The following is a 15,925-nucleotide window of genomic DNA, read 5'->3' on the forward strand; positions in this document are numbered from 1 at the left end:
GCCTCAACTTATATAAAAACCATGTCCATGACAGGCCACTTTATGTCTTATCCACTCCCATTGTAATGGGTACAATATGGTTGCTTCCATCCATGTTGACCGCTAAGAACATGGTGCCCACAAATGGCCCCTTCAGATGGGCACTGTCCATTATAAGGAGCTATCGCAAGTGTCCTAGAAACGAGCGAATCTGCAAATGAACGAGGTTACAAATATAAACTTCAAAACATAAAATTAAATTATGAATTCCAAAATATAACAAAATTTATTATCGAACAAAAGAGTGCAAAAAACAACATGTTGAATCCTCCTAATGCATCAAGAGCGATCTCTATCACAATCCTCGAATTTGCTATATTCAGATTGTGACAAATAATCGGGAGTAGGTTAAATGACGATTCAGGGGTCCCCCTCAACATTTGTAGGAGATGCTAATATTGAACAATTAGTTCACATCTTCCATGATTTCTTTTCCACGGTACACTCTCCTAGAATCTTTCAAACTCCCTGCCAATATATGATCCAAAACCTTTTTATTTGCATTACGGTGGTTTGGGTGGACTTGGGACCTTGATCAAGTGTGTTCATAATGCAATTTCTGAACCTGAAACTTACTGGTACCATCGATAAGAACCGCCATTAAATGCCAATCACAATCTGGAGAGGAGTGACACACCGCCTCACGGTGTTTGGATGATTTTTTAACATTTACCTGAAAGTTTTCATAAACACATTTTAATCCCAATACGAGCTTCAGTGCTTTCTTCGATTAAAAGGTTTAGATAACTTTTACATGAGATGCTGGTAGGAAATGTTTTCCTGTCTAAATTTGATAACAGGGGTTGGCAAGGTGTTGGGCCGATCATACCCTACGGAAAAGGGGTTGGCAAGGTGTTGGGCCGATCATACCCTACGGAAAAGGGGATTGCCTATTAGTAAATTTTGACTGGAAAAAGAGAGTCCATGGAACCACCTCTGCAAAAACTATTCATTATTGGATGGATTTATTCATCATCTGAGTTCCGTCTTTGGATATATTCAAAATTTCTACTGCAACATAAATGGCTTCATCCATATTTACCTCCCACAACGTTTTGACTGTTTTAGAGATGGGTTTGGAGACTGCATCAGGAACTGGTTTGAAGACAGGATTTATTGGTTCCAAGTTATCAGCCGGTTGATTATCAGGTTCATTGACTATGACAACACCATGTTGATTGATTCCGACAACATTGTAGGTATGAGAGCCAGTATCACCGGGGAAGAAACTGTTTGGTTGATTGAATCCGACAGCAAAATATGGATTTTCTTCACTACCATGAGGGAAGAAATAACCCGATAGATTGATTCCGATAGAACCGTATGGATTTCAACCACTACCACCGGGGTAAAAAGTACATGTTTGATTGATTCCAGAAGGATCGTATGGTTTTTCACCACTATTGTCGGGAAAAAACATACTTGGTTGATGGATTACGACACTTGATGGATTTCTATCATAACCACCATCGTCGACAACAAAGAGTGTCAAAATTTTCGGTAAACTTTGATGAACAAAGTTTTGGAACACCACCACATCGTCATCGTCCCCTAGCTCAAATAACGAACAAATGGAACTGAAATTATTTTTATGAAATAACCTAAAAGGACTAGTAAACTTACTCTTTTGCAACAAGTTTAACCAAACTAGAATTGTTATTGGCGAAGACAAATGTAATATACATGTGGGGGCTGTTAACGACATATACTCTATGGCACCATTTATCGTTTGGAACGAACCGCCACTTTTAACTTACACAGAACCATTATCACTTTGTTGTGATTTCATATTTGTGTTTAAGGGTTAAAGGTTGTGATGATCTATTGTGTTTAAGGGTTAAGGGTGGTGATAGTAGATTGTGTTTAAGGGTTAAGGGTTGTGAGAGTAGAAATGTTTGATTTTATAGAGAAAATTACAACATTTATATAGGACCAAACAAATTGATTTGTCATATGATGCCCTCACTAGAGGACAAAATAGGGGTAGGTGGAGGCGATTTGGCTTTTTAAAGTATAATATCTGATTTGTGTTCTCTAAATTAGATACATGTGGGACCCCTCTATACTTTTATAGTCAAATGATGGTCAAATCGCCCCCATATGGTCAAATCGGCCCCGGGGATGATCTAGGTGGTTATTTTGTGAAAGGTGGTTGAAAATGGTTATTTTATTAATATACACCATATAAATTAGCCGTTTTGGTGATTTTTCCTTAATTTTATTATTCTGTAAAGGCATGCATTAAATGTTCATTGTAATTATTATATAATTAAAAACTTAAATATTAGTATACAATTAAAAAATATATATCATATCATTTGTTTAAAAAAATACTTTTTCTTATATTATCCAAAAATTCATATATTTTCTTAAAAGATAAATTTCTAAATCTATCAATTTACTTGATTGTAGTTAGTACATAAAAGAGGTAATATTAATTATTATTCATATGTTAAATCTATCAATTACTAATTTATATGAATTCGTTTATTTATTTTTAATACATATCAACTATTTGGAAAATAATAAATCAGGTGAAAAAGTTGAAGGTATTTAATGCAAACTGAATGCCGTATTTAAAAAAAATTAAAGAGTGAATTATTGATAATTCCTATAAATTTGCTCAAAATTTAATGCAAATTGTGTTACCAAACCCAAATTTTGATCAAACCAATCCATCTAAACCTAAAACATTATTTGATTTGTGTTGTGTGTATGTTAAGATTTCTAGGTAAGAAGCAATGTTCTAATCATGGATTTATATTTGAAAACATATTCAATCTTTTGTATTTTTCCTTTTTTCCCTTTTATAAAGTTGGTACAAAATCTGTCCTAAAAAGTTTGTACCATGTGAAGTTGATTGTTATATGATATAAAAATTTTCTTAACAATTATAGTTGGACGGTACACAATATTGGAGAAAAAAACATAGTGCAATACCATGTACCCCCAATAGATATTTGGAGTGAATTACATTTTTAATCTCCCTATCCATGAATAAAATTAACACTTATTGTTGGTCCTGTTTAGTGACGACTTACACAGAAGTATTTGTAGAAGGTGGGGATAAATACAAACACAATAGATTTTTACTTTTTAATTCTAGATTCTATATTTTGTAGAAAACAAAGAATTATAGATTTGTTGCGGAAGTTAGGAAGATAAGACCTGTTATCCTAAACAATCTGACTGTGGCAAATTTGCTAAAACTGAAAGAGTGGGGGGAGGAAGTTCTCTTTTAGATCCAAAGAACTAAGAAAGTTATTCAGAGGATGACGTCGATTTTGTTTGAGAAACACTCACAAATATATTCTCTCAAAACGGGTGAGTAACTTGAATGACAAGAGTGGTCTTTTATACCCACTATTGAATTAACTACATATCGTCCATTTTAATGCGTGTCTTCTTCTGATAGTTGATCTATGCATCCTAGTACTCTTCATTTTAGCATTTGAGTTTGATGTAGACACTTAGTTAACTTATCACATCTTTCTGTTTGCCGAGGGAACAATAAAGTAAGTATGACACTAATTAAATAGTGCTTCGTATTTGCTTTGTTTGTCATGTTGTGTATGTTCTCATACGAAGAAGGGAGTAAAAGAGTTAGTGAGCTAAACTTGTTGACCAAGTTTGTACTTCAAGATTCGGCTTACTAGTAGTAGCTTTTGTCAGGATACTATTGGACTTTTCTATCTTGTATTGATCGTCTTTTTTATTAGATAACAAGGTAATCAATTTTGTTACTCTTCGAGTTTTTTGAAGACATTTTGCTCTTTGATCAATACAGATAGTTACAAGACTTTTACAAATAAAAACCCAACATTTTTGTATATGCGTAACACAAGCTGTATATATTAGATTTCCAGCTACAAAAACTTTTATGAAGATAATTCATTTGATATGGAGGATAACTTGGTATAAATAAGAACATTTTAAGTTATAACATCCTTTCAGGAAAACAATCAGATTTTCATTATCGAATGACAGTTTTGACAAGTATTTATTTTATAACAAGGATCTGATGATTGATATATCCGAAGACTAAAGTAACAGGTTCAAATGATACTATGATGAGATTATATCCGATGAATGAATATCATCAGATATGTTTCTTATAAAACAAGTTAAACAAAAAATTATTTTCTAAGTGTGTGATCAGATGCCATGAGTATTATTATCAAAGCTGATGATTGAGACCAACAATCTCCCTCACAATCTCCCTCTATTTGTTAATAATACAAATAAAAAATCTTAAGATAAACAATTAGAAAAAGTTGGTACACTCATAAGCCAAAACTAATATCCGAACTCATAAACTTATTGATCATTTTTTAATTCTTTTTGCCTTTTATTCTTTTATTCTTCTTTTTTTCCAAGACTTTTTCTTCTTTTTATTTTGTTTTCTTTTATTCTTTTTCTTTTTTCTTTTTTTATTAACCTGGATATCCAACTCGTTATGCGAGCCGACTAATCCTAAGGTGATCACCTGCTTTGCATATAACTCGGCGTCACCGCATTTGAACCTCCGTGGCCACAAGGGGATTTTTATTCCTTATTGGATTTGAACCTGAGACCTCCAGGTACTTTTGACCTTTGGAGCAAAGCTCAAACCAATCAGGCACCACTCTTATTAATCAGATTACAGAATATTACAAGTAAATACATAATGATAGTGAAAAATTTAGCTATACATAAGATATGTAAACATCGTATCATTAGAACAAATGTATTTAATACTAAGTGATTACATAAAGTCGTAGCTATATCTTGGTGGTCGAAGGTGAAGATGATCTGATGTTTGCTTTCTTCTAGCCACCACTTTTCTTTGTTTTCTTTCAACAAACTCTTCTTCAAAATATATCTTTCATTTTCGTGTATCATGTTCACCGAATTTGAAATGTATCATTTCAAATGACATTAGAACTCGGCTTTTGAAAAATAACTAAACCTTAAGTAACGTTTTTTATCCAATCAAGAAACGTCTAAATTGTTAAGAAATAGATCAATATGATTTCAATTTTCAATTAAAAAGTATTTTTGATAAAAAAACATTATATTGGATTTTTAACAAAACTTTTTCTGAATCAATCTAGATTGCCTTTTGTGTTTGGTTTTATTGAAAGATATTAAAATGCCCTATATAGCATGAAATTGATAAATCAATTATGTTTGGAGTGTCTTCTATATCGTTTGATGAAATTAAGGTAATTTAATCTGAGTTCTACATCGGAATGCTGTCGAATCTCATGAATAACTATGACAATTTTCTATTACGAAGGTTGTTTAAATTGTTTTTGTTTCAATTAAGCTCTATCACTATATCAGAATTAATTAATATGAAGTGAAAGTGGAGTATGAAATTATCAAAATGAACACCATGAAGAGCATAAACCATGAAATCAAAGCAGCATTTAACATAATAAATACTTTGTATTTGCCAATCAACAAGGTGCATAACAAAACGTTAAGGGTTTGTATTAAATCACCTTAAATAATCAATAATAATTTTAGTTCACGGATTATAGCAGCAACAATGACCATTAGAACCGGTATTCCCGGGAGAAATACACTTTCCGGCCTTAAAACCAAGTGGACTACAAGTGTTTGTGCACTGAATTATTGACCCCTGGTTGCTTACATCACACAAAACTCCAAGGCAATAAATCCAATCCTCTTTCCCGTCTGGATGATAAGTCCCAACACCTGTCATAATACCAACAATCAAGACCATATATAGACACACACAAACAAACAAAAATCAATCTAGACTCTAAAAGGCGTTAAAAGAAGGCAAATAGTCTAAGTGACCTTCTAAAGTTCAGTCACCTAAGCGAGAAATAAGTGGTGCTAATGGATCAAAGCACTTCCACGACGCTTAACGCCTAGAACATCGTCTAAATGGTCGTAAATGGGAATATTTAGGACACTAATATTATATCAAATGAAGCACGTACCCATAGTTGCGGTCATAGCGGATGCGGTCATGGTTGTTAAAACCAAGATAACAACCACGAATTTCATGAGGTGTATATTTTTTGCCATGAAATATTTTTGGTGTTTTAAGTGTTTTGACTTGCAAATTATGTTTGGATTTTATAGGCATGAGTCTATTTAATTTTGGAAACAAATAAATCGCATTTAAATTTCAAATTGTACAACAATTACTTATTAAGTGCATAGTTTTCTCTTTTAAATGTCGGATTTCTAAAAATTGTAATAATAACTTTTACACCCGTTGTGATTTATGAATTTAATTATTCGATTTCTTCATCCATCCTAATTATTAAATAACTTAAACAATTAATTATTAGTATACAATTAAATAATTACAAATCCTGTATTATATCATTTGTCCAAAAGTACTTTTTTTCCAAATTATCCAAAAATTAATATTTTTCTTGTTAAAGATTATTTTGTAAATCTTTTCGAAGATTATTTTGTAAATCTATCAATTTACTTAATTGTAATTACTATATAAAAAAAAGGTAATATTAATTACTATTTATTATGATTAACTTGCCTAAAATTATTAATTATTACTCTTAAAAAATTATTAATGTATATGAATTAGTTTTTTATTTTTATTTTTAATGGTTACTAGGTAACAGCATTGTGCTTTGCACATTGAATATAAATATTATTATACAAATATAAGTACCATAACAATTTTATTTAAGTAAATCTACGGAGAGAACACTAACTTTGGCGCTGATAACACCAATTTGAAGACAAGTGGTAGAGGCGGAACATGACAGTTTCAAAGGCCAAGCTCAGCAAGACAATCTCCTTCCATATTCTTGACGGGTAAATCGAAGATATTAAGCACATATGAAAACAAACGTCATTAGTGGTTTCCCACATAATGGTGAAACACTAAGATTGGTAAAAAAATGAATATAAATGAGAAACATTTGAAAGGGGGAAAATACATAATGAAATTTTTTACCTCATAATTGACATCGCTATTTAGTAATGTAACTACAAAAAATATATGATATACACAATATTCTAATAATGCATTAGAATATTGTGCGTTATTAGAATATTGTGTATAATATTCTAATAGTTGCTTTCAAGTTGTTTTGGTAAGCTTAGCTTGATATTTTAATTAAGTGAAGTTTTAGATCATGTTATGCGTTTTGGTGATTTTGGTTGAAGTTGATGTTTATGTGTTTTTTCATGTTTAAATCTCATAAATGAAAGTTTCGGTCATAGGTTGATTGTTAGTTTTATTAAAATCCTTGTATTGAGTTTTATCTTGATTTTTGATTTTTAATAGATGGGAAGGATTGCTTGTCCAAGTAATTATATGTTTTAAGTTAAGAGTTTTTGTGAGTTTGTATGGTAAAAATCTTTGTTTTGGAAGCAGGTTAAAGATGTTTTTGAAATGGGTTTGGAGTTAGCCAAAAACAGGGCAAAATGAATCTGGAAATCACATTCCAGAGAGGAATGCGACTTCCATGCGACCTAGGTCGCATTCTTCATTGTTCTGTGATTTTTCTTTTTCGTTTCAAGCCGCTTTGGGAATTTTTTGATGTATCATTTATATGCCTTAGAGTGTGTTAAGAGTTATGGTGAAGTTTAATTGCATAGATTGTGATATGTGTTTATATGATTCATATTCTCGTGTTCGGTATCCGAGCTCAATATCGATTAAGAGTTTAACAGATAATCGTGATCCAGGTGAGTTTCTTACGAAGCGTTTATTTAAAATGCACGTGTTTTGAAATGATTGTAGATATGATAAAGTGTATTATTTGTTACGAAAATCTGAGAATGTAGTGAAGTGTATTGTTCATGCGAAAATTACAAATGTGGCGTTTGGGTCGGTTTAACCGACATATACGTACAATGTGGTGCATATATTTTGGTGAAGTACATGAGAAGGATTGGTGTATGTATAGGTGAGGTGTATGTGACGGTGTGGTGTATACAACCGAGAGGTGTATGTAAGGATGGTGTTGAGCCAGTTGCGCCAATGATTAACGAAGATGTTAATCGGTTTTTATAGAGCTTTCATGTAATAATCTTTTCTATTTGAATATTATTATGGTTTAACAGTCTTGGAATTTTGATACTTTTTGTTTTATATGAGATGACAATAACATGGATTTCCTCAATAGACCTATTAGTCTAACCCTCCTTTTGTTTTCAAAAATGTGCATTTCAGGGCAGTCACATCCAGAACGTAAAGGGAAAGGAAAGATGTGATTTGACATAAGATGTTTAAGTGATGTTATATGTTGAATTGGGAGTTATGTCTAAATTTGATTTGTGATGTTAACTTAAGAAACACTTATATACAACTTGTGTAAGCATATGATATGGTAAAGTTCTTCTAGTTATGGTAGTATTTGTTTTTGTGACCAACATGTAATATATCAAGTTGATATTTATGAGTTATGTTTTGAGAGGTTGTTACATGGCCAGCACCACTATGACTTTATATTTACATGTAGGTGCTTGAATTACATTGTTTGTGAACAAATATGAGGTCCATACCCGGTATCCAATATCTAAGAATCATAATCAGATGTGAACATATCGATAGCATACATACCTGAAGTTCTGGCTCCTTAAGCCTTCTCCTTCCTTGCCTTTGACATAAGAATCGGAAGTTCCTTTTCTAATAACCTTTTTAAGAACATTCAAAATAATATAGCATCTGAGGGACTTTTTCCCTCATTTTTCTTTGGCTTGATGGAGCTTCCAGCTCTTGCCTTTCCTTTCTAAGTCACACTCGTCACACCCATTCTTTTGGTTCTTCCTTTTGCCTTGATCATCAAGGACAAGCTTGGATTTCTCCAACTTCGAGGTGATACCTCTTTCAGCAGTTTTTAGCATTTCATGTAGTTCAATGAGGGTTTGCCCAGGCCCTGATCGTTGAGCACAAATATGATTTGGGTAATCAATCGAGGACAAAATCGACACCCAACTCTTGTCCAAGAGGGAATCCTAATCAAGTAGCCGAAATGTACCGATTCATTTTCTAAACATGAGCACTGATTGGTGCACCCTCCTTAATCATGCAAGCATGCAATGATCTCAAAATGTCAAATATTTCATGTCTTGCATGTTGACTAAACATGTTGCTCAAGGAGGTAAACATATTCTATGTGGACATTTTCTCATGATCCCTTAAACGTTCAAGGGTCATAAAGGCCAACATCAAACATGCAACGCTCAGTGAGTTTCGACTATACTTATCATAAGTAGCTGGAACACTGTCATATGCATTTCTTGTAGGAGCATTTAGAGAGGAGTTCTCGAGAACACTTCTATTCATGCCTGAGGACGACCCTCTAGAAGCTGAACCATTGCAAGAAGTTTTGGCCGCTCAATTTCTCCTTATCTAGGATTGAGCGTAGAGTAAACTAGTTTGATGCTTGAGTTGTCGTTTCTATTAGAATCTTGATTGGCATGCATCTACATAAAACAATGTTCATTTAGAATTATTTATCAAAATTTAAATAACCCTTTAAACTAAAAAAATGAGTTATGATCCATATTTCACTAAATCTCGTAATTAGTCAACGCAAATGGTGAGAGATAGTTAATTAAGTACACAACTTTAGATTCCGATAATCACAAATCTTATACCTTCGTAGGATTCTTTACTCATAGTTAAAGTCATGTTTAATCCTACTTGTTTACCTTGGGGTTACTTACAGGACGTGCAATTCATAGGGAATAACTTCCTCAAGCAAGTTTAGCATACTAAAACATTGTACACTGATAGACTAGACTGATTTTTATGTTAAAAGACTTGAAAATGTATTAAAAAAAGTTATCAGAGTTTCTTGGTTTACATGATCGACACAAAGACAGAAAAATGAGTAAAATTGAAAGTTACCGCTAGTTAGTGATTTATTAGAGGTCTTTTCAAATGACCTGATTAGTATTCTGTAGGACAACCGATTGAATTCATAATTTATTTGATAACAGAGGCCACACTTATAATTTGTGCACCATACTGATTTGTTTTGTCTAAAATGAAAGAGATGATGACTTAGTTGAAAGATATGCTGGATAAAAATTTTATCAGATCTGGTACATCGTCATGGGATGCACTGATTTTGAGTATAAAGAAGAAAGTTGAGTCGATAAGAGTGTGATTGATTAACAGGAACTTGAGAAGTTGATTGTAAATAATTCATTCTATACCAGGTGTGGGAATTATGGGTTTTGAGTGATGTCGTTCGGTTTGACTAACGCACCAGGAACAATTACGGTTATGGTGAACCAGGTACAAAATCAGTATTTTGTTATATGTTAGGACTGAAAAATCAGTATTAATTGTATTCGTCTTGAAAGATTAATTTTAGTCTATAATTGTAAAGTCAGCGTGTTTGACTTTCTTAGACTAGTTTGACTTTGACTTTGTTAGTTAGGTTGACCATATAAATATGGTTTAATCTTTGTAATTAGTAGAAGAGAGGAGCTTAATTGTAATATTCAGATTAATAAGAGAGTTTGACTGAGATTATATGAGTTGACTTTTTCTCTCAATGTTCATAGTGTTCTTAATGCAATATCTATGAATCTGCCATGATTGATATGAAGATATTGAAGATTGATCAGTAATTGTGGACACACAATTGGTATCAGAGCTGGAATGCAAGAAATCAAGAAAAGAAATTGATCAGATAAGTGTTTTTTTTAATTTCTGAATTTTTTTTCTTTTTCGTGTTCTTCGTGTTCTTGAGTTTTTCTTTGATTTTGATCCGATTTTCTCATAAAATCTTGTGTTTTGATGTTAAAAACATGATCAATATGTTCGAAATTGAATTGTGAATCTTTGTTATTCACAAAATTTTGTGATTTGATCAAAATAAATCAAGATTTAATCGGTTTTTAGGTTTTTAAAATTTTTTCGTGTTCTTAATTTTTTTTTCGTAAACCAGTGTTTTGATCCATTTTTTTAAAATTTCTTTTAGTTTTTGTGTTTTTGTTAGTTTTAATATGATTTTTAGTTTGAGTTTGTTTTTATTTTTTGTTAAACCGCCTAAGTTTCTAAAGCCCAAACCATTTTAAGGCCCAACAGATCAATTTTTGGTCCATAAGATGTCTTGAGCGGTATTCTAATCCTCACATATTGAGCGGTATTCAACTTCACCGCACATCTCTTGATCGGAGAAGAGGTTAAACCGCACGATCCTTGACCGAAATTCGGATTATACATTGATCGGAGAAGAGGTTAATCAGGTAAGTCTTCTATCTCAGATTGTCCGGTGTTCATGTAAACCGATCAACCCTTGATCGGATTTGTGACCGGATTAAATTTCTTCTTGATCGGTTTAGTACTTAAAGAATTTTTGGTTCATTTTCTGTCCGGTTTACTAAACCGCCAATCCTTCAAGTAGGATTTCTAAATCTCTCAAGGTAAACCTAATCGGTTTAGTTTTATTCAGTAAGCGAAGAAGCTTTATTCAATGTCCGGTTTAACTTTTTGAGGTTGAAGTTCTAAATCTCCTGGATACAGCAACTGTTTAACAGGTTTTGTTTAACATTGTGCAATTGATTGTTTCAATTAAAGATAGTGTACAGGTTCTGATTTTTGTGCTGTGGTGTGTTGGTAACAGCAATCTCATATCAAAGAAAATCACAAGTTCATACTGTCAAGAAACAGAAAATCGTATTTTGCTGTGACTGATTCATATTGTTTTGATTTGGTTTTGCTTTGGTCACAAACATAGTAGCCCGAGTCAAAGAAGGAAACTGTTTAGAGCTCTGATTCGCAAGCATATCTTTACAATCAACTACACAACAGCAACGAGAACAGCAACAGACCTCTGTTTATGATTTTTGACAGCAAGTTTACTTGCAGACTTGTAGGCTTAAAGCATTGCAGCAGTTGTGTGCAGGTGACTGTGTACACACACAGGTTCTGTGTGGTTGTTTTTCAAATTTGAAGCAGTAGCAAGAATGTAAAAACAGCAGCCCAGGTCTGACACAGCAGCTTACGAATTTATGTACAACATGTTCTGAGTTTTGTAAAGCTAACAGAGTGCAGTTTTGAAGCTATTGTTGTGTGATTATGAAGTTTTGGATCACCTCGACAGTTTTTATTTTTTTTTTAACATTCTGTTTTGTTTTGTAAGTTGTTAGTGTGACTGTTTGATGTTGTATACAGGTTGTTGTTTGTTTAAGCAAAATGCTAGTTTTGAGCAGATTTGTGCTTTAAAGCAACAAGATTTGCAGACAACAGCAGTTGTTCATAGGTTGGAACCTGTTAAAAGCTGTTTGTGTGGAGAAACAGGTTGTTGAAACAGCGCAGAAACAGCAAATTTAATTTGTTCTAGCACTGAATGTTACAGCATTAATTAGATTTGATATGTTCTAGCTGTTTGTTCTTGTTGTTTGTTTAAGGAATTTTTGAGTACTGAAACAGCAACAGGTACAATCTGTGTGCAAATTGAAACTGAGTTTGTGAAGTTTTATGCAAGCAGCAGCACCAGGTTTGTGAGGTTTTATGCACACACAGCAGGTCTTGTTTGGGTAAATTGTGACAGTTAAAAGCTGTTTTCACAGTTATACAGGTTCTGTACAGGTTTTGCTTCATAAACAGATTTGTGACAGCATCATTCATAGGTTTAGTTTACAACAGAACAGCAACAGCAAAACTTTGTTTGGAGGTGATTTCAACAGCAACAACAAGAAAACAGCAGCTTAATCTTGTTTGGAGGTGACAAATTCGTTGTTCCTGGTTTGGTAATAATTTCTGTTTTGTCAGCAAATATTGTGAAAGTTGTGCTGTGTTTTGGTTTGAAACAGCAACAGTGTGCAGTGAGGGAAGTTTGCTTGATAACTAGGACTAAAACAGCTCAAACAGGAGACTAATTCCATTTTGACAGTTTGAGCAGGTTTAACAGCAACTTCAATGAAGTAGTAGTAGCAAACGGAACAGCAGGAGCAAAGCTTGTTATTTGAAGCAAGAAGAAAAAGACAGCAGCAGCAAATTCACAATTGGTCATAATTGTTGAGTATTTTCATTGCTGTCCACGAGGAGGAACTCACATCTCACAGGTTTATGCAGCAACAGATTTTGTTGTGCTGTGTTTAAGTAGCAATTTCAAACAGAACAACACAACAAAGATAAAACAGCAGGTTATGTCTTGCTTTTGGAATTGTATGTAGCAGCTACATAGTGTGCAACAACAACAACATTTAAAACAGGTGACAGCAGTAAGTGAGGCTGTTACAGATTGTGTGCTGTGATCAGACAGCAACAAGAAATAGTGTGTGATTTTCACAGTGTGCATATTAACAGTGTGCATATTAATAGTTAGCAGGTTTCTGTTTAAAAGGTTTTAAAAACAGCAGGTTCACAACTACAGGTTTTATATATCAATTGTTCATTGAACTGATTCAGTTGCATGTTTGTAGTCTAAATCTGCTGTCTATGCATATTTTGTAATTACTTAGTACAGATTTGACTGTCAATTTTGGTGCAGGAATCTGTTAAAATCTGTTGGTGTGAAGGCTGCAGTCGACAGCTGAAAAGAAAGTTTTTCAAGCATAGTTAGGATTGCTTTTAGACAGTTTAACAGATTTGAAGGACTGTTGATTTGGTTTTGCTTTCGGGGACTAAGTTCACCTTTACAGAAGCACACAGCATTCAAGTGGATTTTTGAATACACTTCAGAGAGCAAATAGATCATTTTTTTGTGTAATATATGTATTGTGTTTGGGCTTGGTTCAATTTGTTTTGGACTTAGACATTATTTTCTTCGGTTTAATTTTGTTGTGTTTTTGTTTTTGTTTTTCGATTGTGTTTAGATTTTCTTTTGGATCATTGTATATTTGTTTGTGTGTGAGTTTTTCAGTGTTTGTGTTTTTCTGTTCTTTTTGAGCTTAACTGTTCGTATTTTTTTATCTGATTTCACTGCATAGATCCTTAACTGATCAATTTTTTTTAAAATGGCAGATATTCTAAAAAAGGAGAATCAAGAGTTGCGAGAGAAGATTGTTCAGTTAGAAAAGAATTATGTGGTTCTTAGAGATCATTCCATAAATATACATAGTAAAAATTGTCTTAATGAGGATCATATCAAATCCTTAAAGAAGGAGAGTGAACGAATTACACGGGAATTTGAATATAAGATTGAACAAATTGAAAAACTTCGGAGTTTGGATCGGAAAAACTATAATGCTGATTTAAATCGGTTGACTCAATCTAATACAGATTTGTCAAATACACTTAAAACAGTTCGACTTGCAATAATTGCTGAGAGAAACTCTTCAAGGAACAATTCAGATTTAAAGGTTTTAACTGAGAAGTTCCACAAGACTGAGAATGAGCTGAATGAGTTAAGGAAATTATTTGAATTAGAGAAGGAAAAGGTTTTAAAGACTGAAAAGTTTTTAAAAGATGAAAGGAATGAGATGGAAATAGAAAAGAATAGGATAATCGAAGTTGAAAGAAAGTTTGGAGCTGAACGAGAATCTTACGAGAAGAAGATTAACTCTCTCGARYTRAACGCCAAGATGCTTCTAAAGCAAATCTCGGATTTTGAGCAGCTTATTGTTTTGGAAAGAGAGAAACATACTAAAGAAAAGACAGACATCTCCAAAGACTGTCAGAGCCAGCTCCAGAAACTGTCTATAAGCATCGATCTAAAGCAAAAGGCTTTGGACGAAGAGAAAAAGCAATTTGCTACAGAKAAAMGAAATACTTCAAAGAAGTATACAGCAATTGCAAAAGAGCTTACTGAGAAGAGGAAATGGCTTGACATCGCTTTGGAGAATGACAAAAGCAGCTCAGATGAAGAGAAGATAGAGTTGCTAAGTCAGAACAAACAGTTTGAAATACTTCAGAAGGAGTTAGAAGGTAAACTCCTGGATACTTCAAAGAAATTGTCTGATCTAAAGACAGACCTTGAAAATGAAATGAACATGAGAACTGAACTGAAAATTAAATATGATTTAGTTACTATAGAACGAGACCAGCTTTTACAAAAAGTTAAAGACTTTTCTTGTGCTGAAAGCTCAACTGGTTCTCCTTCTCARTGTAAAACCAGCTTTTATAATTGTTCATATTCGAACAGTTATTCAAGCAGTCCTAAATCTAAAGTTTCAAAGAACTATTCTCGTTCTAATCAGTACTATCAAGGGTATGTCATTGGATCACCCAATTATTCTTCAAAGATGAAAAGCATATGGGTTAGTAAGTCTGATTCTGTTGTATCTCATACACCTATTGGTACTAACAATCTTCCTTGCATTGTGAAGTCAACTAATGATTTGATTAATCTTAGCAAGAGGAGGATTTTGTGCTCAACATGCAGAACCAACAAGTTTGTTAATAATAAACGGTTCAACAGGTGGCATGGATATAATAGTTATCATGACAAATGGAAAGGTAAGAACAGGTATGATCCCAATTACTTATATGATTCATATTCTAATCCTGGTCATCCTGTTCATAGTGATGAAAAGAATACATCTTATAGAAATAAATGGTTTGGTAGTTACAAYATACCCCAACCAAATTCTAACATATTAGGACCCAAGTCTTTTTGGGTACCAAAATCTACTTGATTTGGTTTTGCAGGTGTGTCCATTTCATGCTGATCAGAATATCATTTTGTGTGATACACCAATGCAGGGGGAGTTGTACCCTATTTCAAACTATGGCTTCTGAACACTTCAGTTCAGAACCCGTGCTTAAAATGTTTTCTTTCTATTTTTTTTGAGCTTAAAAGATTTATTACTTAAATCTACTTTCTAGGGGGAGTTTCCTTAGAAAGTTCAATATCTGGTTTTAGAAAATAAATTTTTTTTTCGGGAAAACGAGTACATTTTCTGAACAGGTATTTCCTGAGATTTTACTTGCGTAACTTCTCATCGTACATAATTCCAATACCTGTTTCAGCTTTTCTTCAAA

At 33.1% G+C, this 15,925-nt stretch overlaps 1 long non-coding RNA gene across 1 annotated transcript; it reads left to right on the forward strand.

Annotated features, from left to right (window-relative positions):
• The first annotated feature begins 11,205 nt into the window (after positions 1-11,205).
• Positions 11,206-12,194, forward strand: LOC112523431. Its single transcript, XR_003070263.1, has 2 exons — positions 11,206-11,244; positions 11,736-12,194. It is a non-coding gene; the product is annotated as an uncharacterized LOC112523431 (long non-coding RNA).
• The last annotated feature ends 3,731 nt before the right edge of the window (positions 12,195-15,925 follow it).

Source organism: Cynara cardunculus, assembly GCF_001531365.2.
Source record: "Cynara cardunculus var. scolymus isolate 2C chromosome LG 12, CcrdV1, whole genome shotgun sequence".
In the NCBI taxonomy this organism is placed as follows: Eukaryota; Viridiplantae; Streptophyta; class Magnoliopsida; order Asterales; family Asteraceae; genus Cynara; species Cynara cardunculus.